Below are 25,499 nucleotides of genomic sequence, written 5' to 3' on the forward strand. Positions count from 1 at the left end.
GCAAGATGTTAATGCTGGTTCCTATTCCCTTTTTGAACCCGGACTGTAAAGGGTCTTCACAGGGTGATTTTTTCACCCAAAGATTAATGTGTTTCAGGAGTTCGGTACCGTAAACCTTCCCTATGACATCTTATAATGCCACCGGGCGAAAGTTCCTTGGTCTTTTCTTCCTTTTTTAAATATCGGTTTAATCACCGCTGAGGTCCAAGAGGGTGGGATCCCCCTATATGTTGAACACCTTTTGAAGATCAAGCTTAAGAGTTTTACCCAGTCTTCTGGAGCAGATTTAAAATTTACGTTCGAGAGGATGTCAGGCCCTGGTGCCCTTGAGTTTTTCAGCTTGTTTATTGATAGGAATATGTCCATTGGCTCGTGGAGGTCAACCCAAGATGCAGATTCAGATGGGATAGAAGCTGGCAAAGGCACGTCTGGAGATCTAAACAATAATGAATAAAATTGAATCCATGTTGACTCTGCAATACTGTTTGACAGAGCAGATTCTGTTGCTTTGCTCCGTGGGTTTATCCATTTCAAGAAGTCTCTAGAATTACTGTTGTTAATTGGCTCCAACATGGCCTCAGAATCCTTTTGGTAAAGCGCAAGCCGATATGATCTTAGCCAGGTTTTATAGCCTCTTTTGCCCAAGTTCTGTTGGTGACCGTGTTATGTCGTGCAGCAGTTCTTCTTGCTCTGCGGACCATGTTACGTTTCGCCACCAACAGAGCGTCAAATGTGTGAATATGACAGAGATTCCGAGTTGGACTGCTTTGAGCCATTGTTAATAGATCTGAAAGGTTCTAGAAGTGGTCGGTAATCCACTTCGAGGCAGTTTTCACCATTTGAATAAGAGACTAATGTCATGAATGTTTTCCCGGGTTACCCGAACCCCATTTCCCTTGCTTTCAGGTTCAACTTCTCCCCGATAATGAGAGGTTGCTGGTTTAGTTGATGACCATTTTATAAACAGGAGATTATGGTCGCTGTGAGTTGTCTGTTGAACACTGTATTCTGCCAAACGCACCATAAGTAGTTGTGAGGCGAAAATGTAATCGATGGTAGAGTGGGCCAATCCACGCTTCCACATTGGAGTCTTATTCATTTCCGGGAGCGTATTTGCTGTGTTAAACATTTGTCTTGACGTTATTAAGTTAGACCACTCCTTAACCCGTTGACAGCCTTAAGAGGAAATAGGATCTGTTGGATCTAATGAACTCGTAGGGCATTTAATGTTGAGGTCTCCACAAATAATTACTTCACAAGATTTCAGCTCTAAGTGTACAGAGTCCAGAGTGGCTGTTACTAAGTAAAACAATGTGTCCCTTTGAATCACCTTGGGATTCCAATAAATGGTCATAACAAGAAGGTATGTTTGCGAGAAATCTTCTGCCCCAACCTCTTTGTTTAGCCATGATAGAAGGACCCCTAGGACGTATGGAGACTTCAAAATCGTCTTTACGATTTGTAGATCACTTCCGATCCAAACGGCGATCATTAGTCTCGCCGAAGGCCTGCCTCCCCACTGCCCCCCATCAGTGCCTCTGAAAAAGCAATTTCGAACCTGTCGAGTGTAGGTTTTTCTAGTAGCCACAGCTCTTGTAGGCATAAAATGTCATAGCCACCAAGATTGATGTCACCTGGGGTTGTTAAGTGAAGAAAACCCTGTGTGTTCCAGCAGGCTAAAGAAAGTAGCTGAGCATCGGATGGAGCGATAGACTGCGATGGTGGCTAGTTGTTGAGACGAGACGAAAGGGCTTTCGGAAGCCACGACCAGGTTTGTGACTGGAGATCTGGTCTACGTGGAACCTCCTCCTTTTGTGCGGGTACATTTCGAACTACCCCCACTGTGTCCTTTGAAGGAATGGCCTGAATAGTTGATTGTGATTATTGAACTTTCTTTTGGGAAGATACATGGACTGCGTCCGATCTGTGGACTGATGGCGACTTCGGTTGTGGTCCTTGTCTTGAGAAAGATTCCGATTTTTGTGGCGCGAATTGATTGTCATCAGCACCTCATTCCTTGGATTCTGTCTGTACATCAATCATTAGTGAGCTCTGTAATTTTGTCCATTACAGTATTCCAAAATTGAATAATTCTAAAAATAAGAAGTTTGCACTCTCCTAACAGTATCTGTGCCCGACGGTCATTTGCATCGTATTGAATCCTCGTCTGTGGTAGCATGCTTCTAAAGATATCTCGTTTTCCTTCAAGAGCCTTGCAGTCTATTAGAATGTGCTGGATTCGATCCGTTTGCTCATGTTGGAGACAAAATATCAGAGACTGTGGTAGCTGTTTAGTTTCAACCAGGATTTCTCGAGTTGGGAGTAAATTGAGACAGTCTGAGAAAAGTGTCTCTCAAAGCGTACACGAAATATCTCAAGTTAAAGCAGTAATTGATTCACTGCTCTACTGAGCAATTTAGTGCCAGTGGTATTGAGTTTTTCGAATCCAGTCATTTCTTTGAATGCGTTTGACGACTTCTTGGGGGCAGTAGAAGAGCATCTCTTACATCACTTCTTCATTTTCCATTATCTGCATACATGCTTTTTTCCATAAGTTCAAGACTATTTGATCTGCATCTTGCTCTTTCTGTCATAAAATATCAATTGGTTATATATCATCATTGGTCCACGTTTTTCTGTATAAATCCAGAAATGTCCTATTCCTTAGGGATTCAAGTGATTTTAGAGCTAGCTCATAACGTTTACATGCCATACAATCCCTTCCAATTGGTCCCAGACGTTACAAGGCACATTCATCATTGTTTCGCTACCGTAGATTAGGACAGCCATTATTTTCTGCCTGTGATAGGTGATAATAGGCTTCAGTGAAAACAGTAAACCTTGACGAGCTAGCGATAGAGCCTTAGATTTTAGAAGGAGCTGACATTCCTTTTCACTTTACGATTGGTTTATTTTTATACCCAAATATGTAATTGATTTCACGGTTTCCAATTTATTTCCTTCTATAAAGATCATCAGGGGTTTACGTTTTCGAAGGTGATTTAGAGACATCACTTGGGATTTGTTTGTGTTTATTCTCAAATCATTGTCCTTTAAACAGTTTTCCAAAGCCTGGAGTCTTTTTTGGAGACCGACTTGGGTTTTGTCCAAAAATGACCAAGTCGTCTGCATACATGATATAAGGCAAATGTATGCCGTTCAATTTTGGTGGATTTGCTACAATGTTTTGCTGATTTTCTGCTAAATCAGAAGTGTAGAGTTTGAAAGCGTAGCTGCCAAAGGGCATCCTTGCCTTAATCCATTCCAGGTTCGGATTTCTTTGACAAGATTCCATGTTGGGTCAGTCCGATTTTTACCGAAGTGTTAGAATATGATGCTTTAATCGGCTCTAGTATGTCACTCAGGCATTTCCATGAAGTTAATTTAGTCCATAATTTTGTTCTAATTACAGCATTAAAGGAGAGCTGTAGATCGATGAAAGCTGCATGTGTGGTAGTTTTCCCTCTTATGGCTTCGAATTTCAGGATGTTGATGAGTATCAAATTGATGTTTGTTCCAACATTTTTAACAAAGCCTGTTTGTCTGGGGTCTTGTCTTCCGTTCTCGTTAGCCCAACTTGTTAGTCTTCGCAAAAGTAACAAAGCAAACACTTTTCCCAATGCGTCCAGCAGTGCTTTCGGACAATAATTATTTGGAAATTTCCTATCTCCATGCTTAAACATAATAGGTATTAGGATATATCGGATTTCCATGTAGCTGGGATGACTTTGTATTTCGCAATGATACTTTAGAATTGTGAATGAGTATGGCGTTGCTTAGCCCTTAGATGTTTAATAATCAAAAAGATTTAATTATAGTCCCAAGCAACATTCCAATTCGGTGTATTATTTGGAAGGAGGTCTTTCAGCTGATCGGCATTGCATTGCTTTGTGTAACTTTACTGCTAAGTGTGTGCGTGTGCGTGTGCGTGTGTGTGTGTGTGTGTGTGCGCGCACACTTAGTCAAGACTCTTAAGGACAACAATGATCTTATGCTACCGGTTCGACTCCTCTTTTCTATCTGGAGTTTACTGGTTTTGTGGACCCCTGGCAGGTGTATTGCTTCCATATGGATTGAGACCTGCGAACGGTGGAGGATGGTAGAAGAATGGCGGCCCTGGACCTATTTGACATGTCCCCCAATTTTGACACCATCAGCTGTGCTTAAAGGGCCTTGAGGAAGCCGGAATCTGAAGGAATGTCCCCGTTTCATGAGGACTGGTCCTCTTCAACCACCCTTGGTCAGTAAAAATATTATGGGAGACAATTCAGTTGTTGCTACATTAGTAGCAAGCTATAAAGATTAAGTAGATGCTTGATCTAAGAGACGAAAAGCTCTTGGAAGTGGAACCCGACAGAAAACACAGCTAATTACATCACATTAATGTGACAAAGAATTTCTTTACGGTTCAGAAACCCTAGGTGCAATCTGAATGTCCCCACATGTATCAACAGAAAAGTGTTTTCTGGAGTGCATGGGAACCCAGAATCCCTTGCTGGGAGAAATCTCTCTGGTGTGGCGTGCTGGAGTAAGGCGTCGGATAAAGGGGTGGCATTCTTACAACAATCTTGATTTAAATAATAATGAAAAGGCCCATCTTCCCCCATCTCTTAAGGGCTTTCCCTACCCAACTAAAGAACAGGTTGGGGTCTCGTCAAAATCAAAATGTCCGTCCTCTGTCCAAACTAACCTACTGTAGCCCTACAACTAACAAAAGACAAACAGCTCCAGGAAAATGACTCCCTTGTTCTGGTGCAATGGGATCAGCCGTAGGGGCGTATTTCTATTAGTCTTTGATAATAGTTCAAGTTCTGCACTTGTAGAGAATACCAATACCAGGAGAATGACTCAGTTCTCCTGGTCCCAAAGTTCAACAACTGCCATCTCCTCCTGGTCACTGGGTCAGACTGCAAGCTGCTGGTTCAGCAAACCTTTCTTTAGTTTCTGTTTCAACAATGTAGGTGAAAGAACCCAGAGATTCTTTTGCTTCAGCAGTTGGCTAACTTTGGATAGTTTCCTGCAACAGTTATCAACTTTGCACTTCCTTCCAAGCTTCTCTTCGGGTTTACTTAAAAGTACAACTTTCCTGTTTCCAACACAGTTATTTCTTGCCTTTCTTTCCTATCCTCTTGTTGGTGGAAAAAGGGGGAACTCTTCCCATAGTGTCCTTGATTTCTTCTAACACTCTGACAAAGGATACTGTTAGTGTGGCACTCTCGAGCCTGAATGTCTAATTTGATGACAGAGTGCTGAGGGAGACTACTCCCTAGATGTTCCTCTCTTTCAGTCTTTGACAACCACTGAGACGAGGAAGATCACTAGTGATGTAATCTTCACATTTGATACTTCTATCCCAACTCTGGAGACAAGGGAGATTACTCCAGATATCTTCTTCCCATTCGGTACTTCTGGCACAAGTACTGAGACGAGGGAGATTACTCCTTAGGCTTTCTTCCCATTCTATATTCCTGATACAGTGACTGGGACAAAGGAGATTACTCCCGATGCTTCAGCACCCTTCCCCAATCCCCTACCCGGTGTCCTGCGACTCCAGTTACCTCTTCTCTGTTGGAGCCACATTGCTGGTTTTTCCTGGGGTGTTGGGTCGATGCGTTCCCACCGAATGTTCTCTATGCTTCTCTTTCCACTCCACGATGCTGTGCTTTAGCGCTGTAGGGTCCTCAGCTAGATGGTGTTGGCGAAGTTGTTGGAATGCTCGATCCACCTCCTCGAGGTCATGCTACAGTCAGTCGGTTTCCAGCTTCCAGTCAGGCCTGCTCTGCGGCGCCCTGCAAAAGCCTCCTGCAATCTAATGTCAGTGTCCTCCCGACTGGAGGTTTGCTTCCCCGCCGTAGCTTCTTGCTCCCAGGTTTGAACTTCCTGTGTCTTCCAGGCTTCAAACCGGCTTCACCTGCTGCTCTTCTCATTGAGTCCTTTATCCATTTTTATGTCATACAGCTGTGTCCTCCCCATTGGAGTGTCACAGTCCTTTGTTTGTGTCCATTGTGTAATCTTCATGTCTCCTTGAGGCCACCTTTTCCCAGTACCTTCTGTACTCAGCAAAGCGTTAGTTTGTGTAACTCCATTCATCTTTTTCACAGTATTCCTGGAAAATGACTTGAGAGCAGACTGTCAATTTTAGTCTTCCTGATCTTGGTAGTATCAATATTTACAGGAAGAAAGTAAGAAGGATTGCAATAGCATAAAGTAGTACTTTCAGACCGTTTCTCAGCCAATTTTATAGGTTTCATGGACTCACGCGCATGAGAGTTAGAGAGTTGCATCACGGAACGGGAGTCCTTGTCCCCATGAGTGGGGTTTCCCCCTGTGTGGTCCTGGCACCCCTAGGGGGGGAATGTTGCATAGCGGGCCTGCCTCCCAAACCTTGCAGGGGATGTCTCCCCTCTGGGGAGAAGTGACGAGATGCCATGAATCGGCACACTGGGAATCCTTCAGGATCCTGCGTCAAATCTTCAAAGGACCTGCTTTAACCAAATTATTAAAATGAAGGAGTAGTCTTTGGTGGGGATTCCTACAGCAATACCAGGTGGGACTAGTGAATGGTTAGATACTCTGGGCAATACCAAGTGGGACTATTCAGTGAATACTCTGTCAACTTGGGGTAGGTTTTCCTTTTTGGTTTCATTGCACACTTTACATACAAGTTCAAATGTAGCGGTGGCAGTTCTTGGATTAAAGCCGGTGAAAAAAGGCCCAATACTACACTATTCAGGCCCAAGGCCCAATATTCAGCCCCAATTTCCTCAGAAGTTCCAACCAAGTTCAATCATGTCGAGTTCTTGTCCATGTGATATCAGATATGGAACAAGTTACTTACCTGTAACTGTTGTTCTCCAGCATGGGTCTGGCATGGATTCACATGCTCATGAATATTCCCCGTCAGGCTGGGAATCCTCGGTAAAGAAAAAATCAGTATCAGTTTTGTTTCTGATCTGTCTTTCTTAGTAGTAACCAATCACTGAACTCTGGGTCATACTGCCCCCAGCCAATGACTGCCCTCTCCCTAAGCCCCGCCTCTGGCAGCAATCCTCAGATTTGGTAGCACGTAAAGTGGCAGTATGACCAAGTGAAGAGCCGCGGAGGCCGCGGAGGGAGGGTTCGCATGTGAATCCATGCCAGACCCATGCTGGAGAACAACAGTTACAGGTAAGTAACTTGTTCCTTCTCCAGCATGGGGTCTGACATGGCTTCACATGCTCATGAATAAAAGAATACATAGCAGTACACACATGCACAACCACGGGAGGTGGCAAAGGCTCAACATTAAGCATTACATCCAAAACTCAACATTAAGCAATTCTTACCTCCTCACCAGGCTCACCTTAAGCGAACAGGTTGCGCAGCACTGCTTGGCCGACCCTGGACTCCTCCCTGGAGTCCCGATCGACACAGTAGAATCTTGTGAAGGTGTGTGTCGACCTCCAGGTCGCAGCCCTGCAGATGTCGAGCAGGGGCACACCAGAAAGGAATGCCATGGTAGCGGCGATCGCTCTGGTCGAGTGGGCTCTCGGACGGCCGGGCAGCGGTCGGTTTGCCAACCGGTGACAGTGCATGATGCAGCCGGAGAGCCATCTGGAAATGGAGCCTTAGAGAGAGTCTTCCCTTGATTCACAGGTCCAAAGTTTACAAACAGCTGTGATGTCTTCCGAAAACTCTTTGTGCGGTCCGCGTAGAACTTCAGCGCTCTAGCTATGTCCAGCGAGTGCAGAGTCCTTTCAGCCGGCGACGAAGGAGACGGGAAGAAAACTGGAAACACCAAGGGTTTGTTGAGGTGGAAGTCCGACGGCACCTTGGGCATGAAGGAGGGGTGCGTCCTCAGCACCACCCTCGTGTCGTGAAACGTTAAGTATGGTGGCTTGCAAGATAGGGCCTGGATCTCTCCACTCGTCGTGCGGAGGTGATGGCCATGGGAAACGCTGTCTTCCACGACAGAAACTTCAACGGTGCCGAATGCATAGGCTCAAATGGGGCCCCCCATGAGCCTGGTGAACAAGTCCAGAAGGTCCGGGAACCTGATCTGTCTCGGCCACACCGGTGCGACGAGGATCATCCTGCACTGGGACCTCTGGAGCTGGTTGATGTGCCGGAGCAGCAACGGCAGCGGAGGGAATGCATAAAGAAATAGGCTGTCCCAGGGGAACGAGAAAGCATCGCCCATGCTCCTCGGCTGGGCGAACCTGCTGGCGAACCTCCGGCACTTGGGGTTCGTCGCTGTCGCGAAGAGACTGATCTGAGGTCCGCCCCATCATCGGAAGAGTCGATCCACTTGATCCTGGAGCAGTTCCCACTCGTGGCACGAGCGCATCTCTCTGCTGAGTGAGTCGGCGATGGTGTTTTTTATTCCTGCCAGATGAAAAGGCACCAGAAACATCCCTTGAGCGATGGCCCAATGCCACAGATCCTGGGCTTCCTTGGATAGGGCAGAGGATCTGGTTCCGCCCTGCTTCCGGATGTAGAACATTGTGGTGGTGTTGTCGGTGAAGATCCTCACCACCTTGCCCTTTAGGGACGGAAGAAAAGACCTGAGGGCCCAGAACACTGAGCGGAGCTCCAAGATGTTGATGTGGAGTGACTTCTCCTCCGGGAGCCAAAGGCCTCTCGCGTGAAGATATCCGGAGTGCGCTCCCCAACCTTCCAGGGAGGTATCCGTCGTCACCATCACCTGGTGAGCTGGGGTCTGAAAGTCCGTGCCTGCCGACAGATGAGAGCGGGTACCCCACCACCGGATCGCCTGACGGAACGTCTCGTTGAGGGATCCTGTCCTCGAAGCTGCCCGTCGACTGGACCCAGCGGGCGTCGAGGAACTCTTGTAAGGGGCGCATCCAAAGCCTGCAAAGGCGCACCAGATAAATGCAGGAGGACATCATCCCGAGGAGGGACTTGATAGATCTTACCCTGGCCATGTCCGTGGCCAGCAGACGCTGCACCTTGGCCGGAATGGTCCTGGTCCTTTCCTCCGACGGCGAGGCCAGCCGCGCCACTCTGTCGAGCTTTGCTCCCAGAAACAGGGCGACTTGCGACAGAACCAGGTGGGATTTTGGAAAGTAGATCGAGAACCCCAGGTCCGTGCACCACGGCGAGCTCCCTTGTCCTTGCCCGGATGAGCAAGTCGTCCAGGTAGGGGTAGACGTGGATCCCCTGTAGGCGCAGCCGCGCCGCCATAGGTGCGAGGCACTTGGTGAACACCCTGGGTGCTGACTTCATTCCGAACGGGAGGCCCTTGAACTGGTAGTGCCGCCCTTGGACCACGAACCTGAGGAACTTTCGGTGTCTTTTTAGAATGGGGATGTGGAAGTACACATCCTCCAAGTCCAACGACGACAGGAAATCGCCCTCCTCCAGCTGTCCCAGCACGTGCTGGAGGGTGGCCATCCGGAACTTCTGTGCCTTGATGTACTTGTTCAGTCTTCGCAGGTCCAGGATGGGGCGCCATCCTCCTTTCTTCTTTTTTACGAGGAAGTACCTTGAGTAAACTCCGGAGCCCCGAAGCCTCTTTGGGACGAGCTTGATGGCACCTTTCTTGAGCATCGCCCTTACTTCCAACAGTAGTTAAGACGTGATTTTCCTTCCAGGCTGTTAGGGAGAATTCTCTGTTTAGGCTGAATTTCCTAATCTAGTGAGTCCCCCAGCAGCTTTGCTGGATTTTTGGGGTTTATTGTTTTCTCCTGCCAAGAGTGAGACTCTTTTACCTTCACTCTTGGGCATGATTTGAGTGTGTTTCTTTGACTCTAGATGTGTTTAATGGGCTATGGAGTCTTTTACTCCATAGGGCTTCATGTGTTTTTGTGATGTGTGTTACACAGCACCCTCAATGCAGTAACACAGGGGTGTCATAGTGACTCCCCAGTATAGACTCCATACCCTGGGACTGACTACTGTCTCCCAGGGCCTGTAAAGTCACCATTGACTTTACTAGTCTTAAATTCTGAACAGAACCAGTACAAACCATCATATTGTGGACGTACTGCCTGGGGTCTGTTAGTCGAGGGGGCACGTCTCCATCCCCCCTGATCGAGTTTTGGCTGGTGGCAGTGGATACTACTTTTTATATTCAACCGCGAATATTTCTCTATGGGATTTTCCCATTGTTCGAGGCTACTATCTTTATTTATTTAATTACGATAGCCTCGAACATACCGCCGGTTTATTTAATTAATATTAATTCTCCGGTTGGTATTTTTTGCCAAAAATCTGTTCTATAATGGCGTTTGTGTTCTCTTCTGTGACTCCAACCCAAGTTGTGCCCTTTGTTCCACTTTTTGGTGGGCTTCTCCACAGAAGCCCTCCAAAGTGGTGCCACTCTGTCTGGGGTACTTAGGAGGGGTGGAGGGGGAATTTAGGTACCCTGGACTGAGTTGCCTAGGCAACTCAAGTCGTACTCCGTCCTAATTGGCCCAAGTGGTGAGCCGGCCGGCTCACCACTTAGCATGTTTGAGTGACAGCTAGGCTGAGTGCATGGGGGTTTTCTGCATACAAGCAGGGCTTTGGGGACTGGAACTTCAGAAGTCGCCACAGGGCCTAAGAATCCGACGAGGGAGAAGCTGAGCTGACCTGCCACGACGACACCAGCGGTGGAGCCCTGCTGGACCGTCTCACCACTTTTCCCAACGACAGAGGAGATCTCCCGCCGGAGAGTCTTCTTCCTTTGACTGGTGGGGATAACCAGTTTCACCGTCTTTTCGCCTTCCCGACTTGCCTGTGCCAAGCACCCCGGCAACCGGGATACCACGTTTTACCACGACCGCGAATTAAAGGGTAATACCTTTAACCGGAAAACTCAGCGTCTGGTTTCTTCCCTGGCAGTGCAACGACCTTCATCTTTCCTCCAAGTCGAGATCTTCTCTTGCCCTGGACGACGACGAGACTTGCACCCGCTGCCAGGAACAACTGCCCCCACTGGAGGATCCTTCCCACTTAAGGTATCGTGTACCGCCCGGCTTCCCTTGCCACCGACTGTACGGGGTAGATTTAGCCCCCGGCTTTCGAACCTGGGTTAGCCTGGGACACCCTGGCTAAACTTTTCTGAGCCTCTCTAAACTTTTTTCGAACTCTCTGCAAGACTTTCTAAGCCTAGTGTAACTGTGATCTTGGGCGCATTTGTGCTCTGCTCTCTCTAAGAGTGGGCCCAGCCTATGGACTTTGGCTCACAAGTGACTTTTGCTCTATTGCCTTGCTAATAGTGTTCTTAAGCCTTAGAGTGGTGTACCTTCCCATAATCTGTCTTTTTCCCTCCCTTCTTCATAAACTTATTGGAGTGCCATCCATAGTTAAGCGCTCACCTCTGCATGGAAATAAGTGGTGTTAACTAAGACTTCTCCGATAAGGAACAAGGGTTGTATATATTATAATAGTAATTGTGTTTAGAGTGTTTTACCATAAGAGTGCTGGAGCGTTTCAAACAGTGTGTTTTTAAATGAATAATTATATACTTTGATACCAAAGCTCTGGTCAGTGTTTGCTTGTATTGTTGTAGCTGAGTGCCTATTGTGTATACTTTGCATACTGCCTAACTCTTCTTGAGGGAAGTCCGACTGCTCAGCCACAGCTACCAGGTAAATCTGGGTGGTACAGACTGCTACCAAGTGGGTTTACTGCTAACACCTGTAGTCCTAAATCTTTTGCAGTGTTCCCAAAGGGAACTGCACAGGTTTCTGCCCAACACTGGCCACGGGTGGAACGCGAGGGCACTTCTTCTGGAACTCGAGGGCGTGCCCTTGGGTCAGGGCGTCCAGCACCCAACGGTCGGTGGAGATGGACTCCCACACGCTGACGAACCTCGCCAGCTGGCCTCCCACCGGGGTGCTTTGGCGGGGGCCCGACCGCACGGTCGGTTCAATCTTGTTTGGAGGCCGCCTTGCCTCCTTGACCTCCCTGTCGACGACGACGGGCACCACCTGACTTGCCGGGTCCCATTCAGGCTTCCTGGGACGAAGATCTTGCCACTTGGCGGTACGTGGAGGAGCCACTGCCGGATCCCTTGGAGGCACCTTGCCTGCCTCCGGAGCTCCGAAAGGACGGCCGTCATTGTTGGAGCACTCCCAGTGCCCGGGCAGTCTCCGTGTCTGTCTTGATGGCCTGAAGGGACTCATCAACCGCCTTCCCAAACAGGTTGTTCCCGTCGAAGGGCATGTCCAAAACCTTGGTTTGTACATCCTGGCGGAAATCCGTCACCTTGAGCCATCCTAGTCGTCTCAGGCAAACACTGTTGCCCAACTGACGGAAACCGGTGTCGGCGATGTCCGTTGCCACCGTGATGGCGTGGTCCGAAGCAAGCTCACCTTCCTGCAAGATTTCAAGGGCCTCAGCCCTTTTGGCATCCAGAAGGAAGTCAGAGGGGCAATTTTGAACCACAACTCCCTGTCGTAGCGGGCTACGATAGCCAGGACGTTGGCTGCCTTGATAGTCGTCGCTGCAGATGAGATGACCAGTCGTCCCATTGTGTCCAGCTTCCTGCCCTCGCTGTCCGGCGGGGAAGTTGATGTCGAGGCCGATGCCCCCCCAGCTTTCTTCTTTGCCGCCGCCGAGACGACCGAATCTGGGGTAGGTTGCGCCCGAAGGCACAAGGGGGCAGCGTCGGGGACCCGGTACTTCTTCTCGTACCGGTCCCTCTGACGGCGCCGTGGCAGGGTTCTTGAGGAGGGCGAGCCCCTCATCCCAGATGTCATCAAGACGTGGTACGGTGAGGACCGTCTTCCTTTTAGCCTCGTGCCGTTGGTAAAGGAACCCTTCCTTCTCTTCTGGGCAGAGCTGGAAGAGCTTGGATGCACTGGAAATCATGGCATGGAAGGATCCAATCTCGTCGGGCGGGGACGCCCGAGCAGGGGGCGACGGGGGACACGTCGCCTCTGTCGCCTCCGTCATTGCCGTGTCCGTGCCTGTATCATCCCCGTCGGTAGTAGACCGAGGGGAAAGCAGAGCAGGCCGCTGAGGTGGAAGAGGTGGCATAGGATGCGTCCTCCTCTTCTTATGCGGTGGACTTTCCGAAGGCCCCGGCTCCGGTTCCCCCGTCGGGTCTAGCTCAGGTACCTCCGTCAGGGGGAGGGGCAACCTTGTCCTTATCTCCGAGCATAAGGACTGAATCGCTGACGAAATGGCTGCCGAAGTGTCCTGCGGCACCGGAAACGACGGGCGCGAGGGCTCTTGAGGAACCTCGTCAGCGACACCGTCGCTCTCGTCGTCGCCCTCGTCGGGATCCCTCCCGATGGGCTGGGCCTCTTCCACGACTTCGATGAGCTCTTCTTCAGAGGTCGTGTCTGTATCCACGATGGCCACCTGCCCCTCCCCCACCTTTTCCAACGAGGACTTTGTGGGGGTCTTCTCAATTGGGCTTGAAAGACAACTCCCTCCGCAGTGGCAGGGAGACTCTGGGTCCTGAGGTCGCCTCCACTGGCGTAGCCTCCACAGGCTGAGCCAGGGCCGCTGCGACATCCTCAATCGAGGTCTTAGCAGGGTGAATTAAGGCCATCGTCACCTTCTGTACGCCTGGGGCCTTCACTTTGGGGGGAGGGTCCGAGCCTCGCTCCCCCTCTGCCGGAATCTTCGAGATCGACCGGGGCCTCTCCAGAAGCTTTGCCAGGTTCTCGGACTTCCTCTTACCCGAGCCAGAGCATTGGGTCATGGTTGATGGCACTGGGGAGGATACGCCCTGCCTGGCAGCCAAGGAGCCCGACCGTTCGGCGCTCCCGGTGCCCGCGGACTCGCGGTACTTGGCATTTTGTTGGGCCCCTGTCGCCGGGGCGCCCTCACAGGACTTAGAATACCGCTCTGACTTCTTTTTCTTCTTCTCGACTGACGGGCTCTTCCCTTCGGAGGTGGCGATCCATCATGGTCCGCTCCGACATGTTCTCACAAAACGCACAGTCCTTCTCCGTGTGCGTCTTGTCCTCATGGAGACAGTAGAGGCATAACGAATGCTCGTCCTCCTTGAAAACATTCTGAAGCTGGCATACAGAGCAGGTCCTGAACAGCTTCCCGGGCGTTGAGCTTCCTTTCTCCTGGGCCATGTCCGGGGTAGGCCTCAGAACTTCTGGAATCCTCCAAAAGCGTAAATCGACGAAATCTTCACCCTTGAGGGGCGTAGAAAACTCCGATACGGATCCCCGTTGATCGCATGTAGAAACGGTGGAGCTTGAGGCTCTATTTAACTGAAAAATGAGAAAAATCTCCTGAAAAAGCGCGAAAATGCAGCAAAAGCTCGTGAGCTACAGCGCGAGGACTCCCAACACTTGAACGTCCGGTAAAAATCTGAGGATGGGTGCCAGAGGCGTGGCTTAGGGAGAGGGCAGTCATTGGCTGGGGGCAGTATGACCCAGAGACCAGTGATTGGTTACTACTAAGAAAGACAGATCAGAAACGAAACTGATACTGATTTTTTTCTATACCGTGGATTCCCATTCTGACAATGGGGAATATTCATGAGCATGTGAATCCATGCCAGACACCATGCTGGAGAAGTGTTGGCAAAGCCTTAAGGTGTACTCTTGCGGTCCATGTGGCCGGTCTACAACATATTGGGTTTCAGGATGTCAAATGAGCTACTCGCTGCTCCCTCTGGAGTGCTGGAAATCGTGGTAGCTCCAGGAAAGGTTCCTTGCACAGCCACAGGTGCTGCGAGCAGTCGTTCCTTGCCGTCTTGGGTCTCAGTCCACACAAAGGTGTAAACCAGGCTTCTTCATGTCTTGAGGGCGTGTAATTAGGCTGGTGGTGTCGGGCAGAGTTAGGAAACCACTAGACTCCTCGTCTGGTGCATGAAAACTTGTGTGTGCACACACTGGTCGAGGTTCCCAATCAGAATGGAGTCCTTGAAGCTTTGCATTAGAGCTTCAGCAAATTCATCTTGGATTGGCTTCTTAGTGACCAGTCCCGAAGGGCGCGATACAGATTCTGAGTTTAAAAAAGAAGCCTGGTAGCCATGACAAAGCCCATATCCCACTCATTCTTCCATGCAGAACTCCAGCTAGGCATCGCACCTGCCTGTTTTACTCCCCAATATCAGGCCACAAGTATCATGCGTGCAAGCATGCGTCTGGCACATATGCCACCTGCGCTGCTCAGCTCTGGTGCACAGACAAGCGGCAGGAGGAATATCTTTCTCGAAGGGGACCTCTACCATCACGCTGCCTTATGGGGCCTTGCTCCTTTATGATATGATAGGTTATTTATAACACGCTTAATACCCAGAGGTTTTTAAGCACGGACCCGGGAATCGAACCTGTGGTGCTCCGTGTCGTCTTGCTTACAAGGCGAGCACGTTGCCGCTGAGCTATCCGCCCGAGACCTCATTTATTTGCAGAAATAGCTGTTCACAAAGAATGTTTGTATACATATAAAATACACATTTTCTAAACGTAAATTATATATTTTTACTTAACTAGAAATACATCAGTCAGGAAAGAGAACGATGATTTTACTCCCATCTTGCAAAAAGGGGCTAATTTCTCAGGCTTGCAGGACGCCATATTAGGCTGTTTGTTTTGGTGCAAGAGTCACACAGTGGCTTCGAGTAGGGACAGCTCTCTGAGGAAGAGCAGGCTCCCCACGCCACAAGAATTCTACAAGGCTGCCACCAACAAGTAGAGCCCACACAGTCAATGGTGCCAGGAGGCTTGCACAGGAGCAGGATGGGGCACCATAACCCTGAGAGGCTCAGGGCTGAGACGTAAAACCCTCAAAGCTGGCCCTTGAGTTTGAACTACTGTTTGATGGAGCCTTCAGAAACCCTATTGAGGAAACGCACAATGGCAATCTTACCTGTCGAAGCTCAAATGGTTGGCACCCACCATCAAGCATGCAGCACACTAAAATAAGAGTAGCCGTGCAGCATTCAGAAATGGGTACTCTGCCACAGTATATGCAGCCAGTAAGTTATTATCAAGCTGAGGCACACTGAGGTAATGGTCACCAGGAATATATTTTGTTGTGGCCACATCATAAGCATCCAGTAGGATTAAGGGACTTTATTGGAGTCCCTGCACAGCCCTGTGTACGTCTGCAGAAGTACAAGTCTGACACAGTGGTGGCATGCTTGTGGGCAAAGACGTTTATTATAAGACAAACGTCTCTTGCCCCATTTCTATGAGGGGTTGCCCTACCGAACAAAAACACCAAGGACTCAGTCAGGATGTCTTGTAAACTAAAATGTCCACTGTACTGTGTTCAAACCTATTTCTGTCCCTTACAAATTATGGATAAAACTTTTAATGTTCAGTTCTTGATAAGAAAACACAATGAACAACTCTTTAAAAACAGTTCCCAAGTAACTATCATCTGACCATCTCACGTTCAGAAAAGCCCTGAAGACCTACCTGTTTTAGACGGGATTGGCCATTCTGTCCTTCCTCCTTCTCAGCGCCATGATACTTTCGGGTGACCGTGCGCTTTACAAGTTTTCTTAATATAAGTATCAACAGGGAGTCGCTTCCACTTGTTCTTCTCCCCAGCTCACAAGTCTGGTTCACTATCCTGCCAGACTGAACTATAGAACTTATAATTCCAAAAAATGACTCTTCCTTTGGCCATGGGTCCTCGACCCCTTGTATTAGGTTCTGGCACCTCTTTATCACATAAGTCCCAGATCTCTCCACGCTGTCTCAGGATCTCCCTGACTTGTTCCGTAGCTTCCTTTACTTTCCTGTGGGTCCCAGGCCCCTTTATATTCTCTTGGGCCCTCCCTGACTTGCTCTGAGCCTCATCCCCTTGACTGTCTGCTTCTCCACTCTTGTGTGGGTCCTCCAACTTGATATGGGTACCAGACCCTGGTATGCTGTTTCTGTGGGTTTCTACCGCTGTCCGCTCAATTCCCAACTGAACAGACCTGGTGTACTCTCCTGCCAGGTACGGTTCCACATTGGATATTTTATCAACTTCATTCCAGCTTTTACAGTTTGTTATCCCTTTCCGTGGGATAATGGTGTTTATCTGTTTAACTTGTTTCATGCCCTCTGCTTCCCACCAGTCGGCCCAATCATTTCCCTACCTTCAGGAAATGTTGCGGTCTCTGGTCTGTCCAGGGAGTTGTGCGGGTCTCCTGTACTGCTTGCGCGCTCAGCCTTCTGTCCTCTGCGGCAAGCTGTCTCTCACATACTTGGCTGCATGTCTTCCCCTCGTATTGGCTTTGCCGGTCAGGTTTCTTCTTTCCCAGTCTCCAGACAGGTTCCCGCTCCGTGGAGCCTTTAGAGACACTTCATCAACAGCATCTGGTCTCCCGATTCTTGGTTCTCTTGCCACAGAACTGGCGTCTGGTTCCTCACTCCTCCAGGGCTGATCTGACAAGGTACACAGTCCTTACTTGCTTTTTATCACCTGAGTCATTTTTAGTACACTGCACCATGTATGTTGGTTCCATGATGGGCTTTTGCCTCCCTGTTTGATCTTCGTGTCAGTTATAGGTACCCCACATGGGTAAGGCTCACTCTTCCTAGTCCCAGTATTATCTGTATGATTGGAATCCTCTACTCTACACAGATACATAGAGGTGTGGGGGGCTACAGGGAACCATGTGGGGTGAGGGGGAAGGAGGAACTGAAATGAAGAGGGTGAATACCACGTTCTCCCAAGGCTATCGCCACTGGTCCCATGGAGGGATTCCCTCCCCATGAGAGCCACCTGCTGAGTACCACTCGCAGGGGACTATCGGGTAGCATCCTCAACACCCTGGCTTCATGGAAAGGGGCTTCCACCATGGGAGCAGTGACAATACCCTGGATTGATCACACCCGACATGGTATAGAGTTCCAGAAGAAATGCCTACATCAGACTTAATGCTTTTGCGTACAAGTAACGAGACAGACAACTGAATAGAATTTGGGCTATAAACGGTTATTAACAACAAATTAAAAGAGGGTTGGAAAAAGGCCTAGCTTGCCCTATGCCAAGGTGGGGTTTCCTTACCTAAATAAACTAATGATAGTCTGTCAGGAAGTCCAAAGCAAACATCTGTCTGTGTCCAAAACCTATACTTGCCCTCACATCTAATTATATACAATGTAAGGGATGTCAGCATCAAAAGAAGTAGTGTTCAAATAAAAGTTCAGAGCTTCTTCCCGTTTCCACCGAAGAGCCGGGTTTCCCTTACCCAAGGTTCAAATAGTTCATGTTACTAAAGAGGGGCTCCCTTCCCCAAGCTTGGAAGTCTATAACATTTTCCAAAATAACAATTTCTCTGGTTACTTAGCAGCTCTTTGGGGTTTGTTTACCGTTCACCGATTTATAAAGTTCAGTTCCTCAATTTCAATTCACACGTTTTTCTTTATTCAATAACAAATTGGCTTTTCGTTAGGTGGGCGTCTTCGATCTAGGCGCAGCAGTTATCGGACTACATGGTACACCCATTACAGGTCACGCAACCGACACCTTGTATCTGCTTCATAGTCATCTTGCCACAGTTCCAGCCTTACACTGAGGCTTGACTTATCTTTTTAGGTGCCCTTGAAGCTTTATTATTGCTTGTTTTGTCATGTAAGGAACCAATGGTGGCAACAGTAAAGACAGACATGAGTGATCACAGTTCAAGGGTGTTTATTAAACTGTATAGGTAGGTTGGAAAACATCTAATCTAAACCTGAATCTAAGATGGGAGCAAGCTTCGATCAGCAAACAATAAGGCAGTCCGAGTGGCGTCTTGTCAAAATAAAAGGGTCTATACTAAAAAAAAAACCTATTGCCAATCCTTACGCTAAATACAAAAAGAAGTGTGGGATAATGTTCTTTCAGAAAGAAGCAAGGAAGTGTTCACAAGTCAGTCAGGATGAGGTTGTTGGGGTCTCTTAGGGTCTCCCTTCCCCACATTTTCAGCACGGGACCAAGTAGGATTTTTGAGCACAGCACACGCTCAACCTTTCCCAGCACGAGCCAATAGTTCCGCTTTCAGCAATCAGGGTCGTCGTTGGTTAAGACTCTTTTATATCAAAAAGTCTCTTGCCACTGTGGTCTCAATATATTCCAAATAATAAACAAAAGTTATTTTCTGCTTGCACGTCCGCTGATGCCTTTCACCCTTGGATCCCCCTCTTCCAGGCGCAGATCCCTAGAAGGTTCCTTAATGATAGCAGGACCTTCGATAGCTATGTTTTCTTGCTTTCGAGGGCCTGACCGGTTCAAAGTATCAGAACAAAGATTTAACAAAATGTTCTAGTGTTCTTTGGTTTCATTTGGGTGATAGTTCTTCACCCTGGGCTCAGAACCCTCTCGAATATCAACTTTTCTTTGTCGGGTTTACCGTGGCATGGCATTCAAAGGCTTTCCCTCTTGTGCTTTTCTATGTTGTATTCACGGGTCGATGGGTGTTGGCTTCTCACTCTTGTATCCCCCTCGTTCGGTTTCAGATCCGACTTGACTGTTCGCCTCCCTCGATCGGGTTCACTATGGCTTTCAATGTAATTATTGTTGGTGACATTTGCAAATTTGAATGTCTTTTTATATACTTCACTGTGGACATCCCTCGGCTGGGTTCACTCGTCAACACACTGTATTTTGGGACTTTAGACTTCGCCCCTCTCTTAATCAGCATCCCTCTTTCAGGTTCACTTTTGCCAATCTTGTCAATCGTGCCCTTTTCATTCAACTCTTACGATGCAGGATTCACTACCTTTAGCTTCACAATCATCTGTCGGTCAAAGACTCGACTGCAGAGAGGATTTTACAAGATCCCTGTATGACCCCTTTGACCCTTTTTCTTGCCTTTCCCAAGGCCTTCTGTTACTGGTAGTTTCAACAATCGGGTAATCGCCCAGAGTTTCCCTGAGTGAGCACCCACGTGGTGCCCAACTGCTCTGTTACTGGTTTTCCGCCTCTTAGCATCAATAGCTGTTTATGCTTTCACAGTTCAATTAGCCGCTTGCAACTTTTCGTTCAACACAGTTCTGTGTCTTATCGACTCTCCCCTCGACTCACCGGCTGTGATGAACCGCTTGGCTTTCTTTCTCTTTTGAGTCAAAGTTGGTACCATGGAGACAAGCATCTCTCCCCGGCTTGGTTATCAGCGGAGGAGGGTCTCATGTACCGTTGCTATCTGCTGCAACACTCGCTGTCTATTGTTGGTTTCACAGGCTTTGGTCGGAAAGGGCAAGGTCACTTCTCTCCTCGTCAACCTCTCGGTTTGCGCCGTCTCTCTCCTCCTCTTGAACTACCGTGCTCAGTTAGCTCTCACGTTGTGCGGTCTTGCCTTGCTCGTATTGCACTCTTGTGCTCCACTTTTTATCCCTCTGCGGCAGGGAAAGGACCGTCAGGTGTGTGTGGTTGTGGTCAATTGCCTGACTTTGCCTGACCCTGGTGTTGGGACAGGTCAGGTAAATAGCTTGATTGTTAGTCCGTCATCCTTCGTAATATGCAAAAGTGTTCGCGTCGGAAAAGTGGGGTAAATGTTTGCATGTCCTACGTGGTAGGTTGGGGAAAAGGTGTCATAAGAAGGTGTATACCGCGTCTCACCCGTCGGTGCCACACATTCCCCAAGGACCCCCCCATCCAGGTGACCCTCCCTCACTGGTCCACCCCCAGGAACTGGATCCAATAGCGATGTTCGTGTCCTGGCCACATGGATGACAGACCCCCGGGGACTAGTTAGGGAGACACCTTCAGATTTCTCACAGTCACCATTCACTTGTTTAGTAGATTTCACTTGCAAAGATTCACATAGGCTTCCCAGTACACACTCCTGCTAGGGAACGCAATCACTGTTTCAAGTCTCTTGACCAAAGCATCTGGCTCCTTTTGCCAGGTTTCTCTTGCATACAGGTTTTCTCTTCTCAACCATTCACTTCTTTCCGTATTGCGCAATAATATCTGCTTGACTTTTGGCAATGCTCGTTTGACTCAGCACAACTTGCATTCAATTATGCTTGCTTGTTTTGCTTTGTTTGTTAGCATTACTTTTCATGTCAGTTCATAACCGATTCACTTCACTAGTATCAACGCTTCCTCTGGATTTATCACAGTTCATTAATTCGCTGTTGTATTTATTCTGACTTTTCCCCTAATTTACTTAAATAAGGGAGTTCACGTAAATAGTCTCTTTCCTTTATCAGTTTGTCATACATGGTAAATATACCACTTAAACCCATGTCGGTACACCCCGGGGCTCACAGCACTCCGGGGCAGACTCACGGATATCGCTTGGTGTGTCCGACGTATGGTGTGGGGCTGCAGCACTTGTCGTGTCTCTGGTGAGCGTTCCCTGTCCTGTCGGTCCTCCACCAGCTCTTTCTCTGCTACGGTTAGTTCGGCGATGCGCCTTCCCCAGATGCCTCTTCAGTTCAGAGGGAAGCACCAGCTTTCCCCTGCAAAGCTTTCTCGCGTCGGCCTGCTTTCTACCGTGCTTCCTGCTGTGCTTGCTCTGCGTCCCTCTCCGGTTTCTCTGGACTTCTGTGTTTCGCTTCCACATGGCTGCTCTCTCGTTCACGTCTCTCCTCTTCTTCCAGCACTGGCCTTTAAATATCTCGCTAGCTTAATTAGGTAATTGGCAACTAGACTGTGTAGGGTTAGTTCTGCAGTCTGTTGTCAGGCTTTGTTGCATCTTCCTCGTCCCAGTGCCAAAGTGGGGTTTGTGTGTGTAAGAATCAATACAGAGAGGATGTATGGCTCTAGTGTGTCTCTTCCTTGTCCCAGTACCTGACTGGTGTTTACTGGGAGATGCTTTATGTGACAGATGGGGAAGGGACTGGTAATAACCTACAAAGGCCTGGGGGATATTCGACTCATTAGAAAAGGGAAATGGTGCCAAGGGTGCCTCATGAACACTCCACCCAAGTCTCTGCCACCCAGTTGAATCCCCCTCAAATATCCACCACATATCCGCCCTCAGGTTCCTCACAGTACACAATGTTGCAAAGCACTTGGTAAGTTTGTTTGGCCATTTATGTTGCTAATGGCGACATGTCGTCACTGGCCGCCAGGAGGTAGACCAGTGCTTTATTTAGCAGAGACGACGTTCTAAGCAGACCCACTACCCTCTTTGCACCCCATGTGGGGTAAATGTAAAGCAGCGTGCTCTGCCCCCAAATTGTGCGTTTTTGAATAGTTAATTTCAATAGGTTTCTAGGGTAACATGGCTAAAGGTTGGAACTCACTGGGTCCCATTTTGGCATTGCGTGTGCCTAATTTGTGAACACGTAACAGTGAGATCCATCATTAAGTGTGATCCACGAACTACTAGAATTGTGATCATGCTTCAATGTGTGCCATCCTGTGGCCAGATCTATGCCTCTGTAGATGGCGCCTCCTTCACGAGCCTGCACTCCATGTGTACTTTGGCGTAACCAAGCAAAGCCCACTTGAGAAAGAAAGGTCCAGACACCCTTAGTCCCAGGTTAGTGTCTGGCGAGTGTTTCCCCCTCCACATGCTCATCCATAGATGAGCTGCGATGGCAACCTAAAGGTCAGTGGCCTCGTCTCCCTCTCCCTCAGGGTCTTCCTAATTTTCCCTACTCTGTCTAGTTGCTAGTTGCCTAAATGGATTTGGGAAATGTGCCTTGTAGACACCGGTTAGATTTGAAGTTTCCTTTCATGCTCATTCTCTCCTCACCTTGACTTCCTTTCGCGACACTAACTACCTTTAGTCTGTTTTCACTCTCCAATATCGTTCACACTTTCTAGGTCCCACTTCCACACTTGGATACTCCTCATCTACACTCTCCCTCTTCCCTCTTCCTTCCTCCACACTACCCCTCCTCCCTACTTCTACTCTGTCACCTTCCTCTCACTCCTTTCGTGCCATGCACCTCACAATAACTCCCTACACTTAACTCACCTAAACGCACTCGCCACACACACACACACACACAGCAGTAACACATCCACGCCTTAGCCAAAACCGCACTGTCTCCAGAAATCGCCTCCACTCCTTCAGACCTCCTGCTGGTCAATTGGTCATCCACATCCTCCATCTCAGAGACCTCACCCGAATATCCCACAATTCCACCTGCCACCTTATAGCCCCTTTTCTCTGCTGGTCTATTAAGAGTCCCCACCTGGTCAATCTGGCCCGGTCTTCCAGGGGCGGGTTAAAGAAACAATTTTATAAGTAGGGGCGGGGGCCTGAGCACTTTTTCCACCTGTGTCTGCCGTGGAACAGCAATGGTGGCCTGGCAAGTCAATTCTTCATGCTCAAGTTTCAGGACCGGTTTCGCTGCTCCCCCCACAGGGTAAATTCCATGGGGGGAGGGCTGGTAGGTCTCCCTGCTTCGTCTCGGATGGTCATGGGAGCTAACGGCCAAAGTTGCTGGTTTGCCAATGTCTCTCGGCAGCACCACAAGGTCTTCTTGTCTGCCACGTATGAACGCGTTCCGCTATGCTGCTCTCCTTTTCACCTTCACAGAAGTCTGTAGGGCAAGTCTGCATGGGTTTCACGGCTTCCCTTTGTGGGTCTCTCCGTCTGCAGCTGATCGCTGATGCATGTTGGTAGTGACCGGGGTTTGTAGCACAAATGTAGGGTGCAGGTTCAGGATTCAGGCTTTGGCGCGTCTTCTGGATTTCTGGCTTGACTGATGTATCTATACAAGGAACAGAGAAACACTGGCAGTCATCTCGCGTTGGAGGAATGACTTGAGATAGAGGTGTAGTGCTAGGAAACAGGCTGGTACAAGGGTGGGGCAGGAATTGGGACCCTCTCCACTGCCAAAGTCACCTGAGGGGTGGGACTGGCTCTGGAGGTCTCCTTGGTATGCCTTCTACAGCCGGCTGAGAGGGGTTCCCATCCCCTCTTGATCAGGCAAAGCTACTGGTCTGGTCATGTTTCCAATAAAAATCTTGAGACAAAATCTGAACGATTTTATTCCCTTCCCAGTAAATAATGTATCGCAGGTCTGATTTTTCAGACATCTTGGAGATGCAAGTCCAAGAGGACAGCCATACTTGCCAAGGAATTAATGTATTATTGTCAGGATTGACAAAGCTTAATCCTGGCAAAGTGCCTTCTTGTGTTAGACAATAGCACAGTGGAGTGGAATTCACTCCATCTCAAAAACCACTAACTGAAAACTCAATTCCCATTTTTGTATGCGTCAGATTAGGTGGGGGTGGAGAGGGGGGGGGTCCTCACCCCTTGATAAAGCTCTACTTCCCCTCTCCACAAAAACCCACCCCAGCGATCAGGTAGACCCCAGACTGGGGCGACTTTGCCATAGACACCTTTCTACAGAATGGGTGCTGGGACGGATTATACTCCTGTTCCTTATTTTCCATCGTAACCAATAACTATACAGCATTCACCACAAACCTGTGCCTATGCACATAAACAGGGTGGCATACCCAAATAAATGCTAGTAATAGTGTCAGAAGGTAGCAAGGAGTGATCGAAACTATGGGGATTCAATCCAGTGGCCTGCTGAATTGACCTTAGCCAACTTAATAGCTATGATGTGATCAAAAAGTATCCTTCATTCAGATAACCATCTTTTGGGCAGATCAACCTTGTTTTATGGATTTCCTCAGACCCACCACTGATGTACCACTCCTGCTGTGTCCATTTCCAACTCTTTTCTTGGATCAGTTCGGCATTGTCAATTACCCAGAACCCAGACCTCTTGACCCTGGACTCTTCTAGTGCAGAAGATTTTGGGTTGTGGTTTCCCCAGGAAATTCAGTGGAAACTCCCTCCCTCATTTACAATTATTGAGCCACAGGACCACAAAGAGTCCTCGATCAGTCTGGAATGGCATCTGTCATGGGTCATCCTGCCGTTGCCTACAGCTTAAAAAAGCTCACCTCCTCCCTCGTCGTAGCTAGCAGAGGATTTGGATCACACTGGAATTCAGTAATGGACAATCTAGCAGCCATCCACAGTTCAAATACTAATTTCCTCCCCTTCACCTCACCATCGGCTTCTAGGAGATTTGCCTGACCCTGGAATGGCATCTAATGGTAATCCAGCCATCATTCAAAGATCAAGAGCTCACCCCCTCCCCCATCGCGGCCAGCAAAGGATTTGGAACCTAACAGTTCACTGCTTTAGTTATCCATTTCTTCAGGACACAGATGTATACAAAAGGAAGCCATGTTGGAAAATGCTGCCCAATGATTAGATTAATGTGGGGCTTGTGGTTCACATCTCTTCATTGCTCAAGATATTCTCTGCTTTGCGAGATCAAGGTCCTTTCCCTTTTAAGAGTTCTACACACCACCATTTTCTTTCTAAAAATCCCCCCTCAGCTGAGAGGAATATCCTTCGGTGCCCAACGTCATTGAAATGTATGATTTCAGCACTCTGCAATAATCATAAATGGTTCTCACTATGGAACAGGTCAATTTCTTCAGTCAGTAAACAAGAGGCTAGCATAATATTTACACCCTGCCCTTTATGAAATCACAGATTCAACTACCCCCCCCCAACCCCCCACACCACCCCCAAATGATCATGGTTACCATGACAAATAAGCAACACTACTTAAGTCGGAGAGTGTGGACTTCACAAGATCAAGCACCCATTAAGCAAGAGGTCACCAAGTCCATTCCTTGATAGCGGCAAACCACCAGGTTTTTAGGATAAT

At 48.5% G+C, this 25,499-nt stretch overlaps 1 protein-coding gene across 2 annotated transcripts in view; it reads right to left on the reverse strand.

The window, feature by feature from the left end:
- SCARB1 (scavenger receptor class B member 1) overlaps nt 1–25,499 on the reverse strand; it is a 790,530-nt gene that overhangs the window by 96,786 nt on the left and 668,245 nt on the right. The window lies entirely within an intron of this gene.

The sequence above is a fragment of the Ambystoma mexicanum genome, chromosome 10 (genome assembly GCF_040938575.1).
Source record: "Ambystoma mexicanum isolate Mex_15411 chromosome 10, UKY_AmexF1_1, whole genome shotgun sequence".
NCBI classification, from domain to species: domain Eukaryota; kingdom Metazoa; phylum Chordata; class Amphibia; order Caudata; family Ambystomatidae; genus Ambystoma; species Ambystoma mexicanum.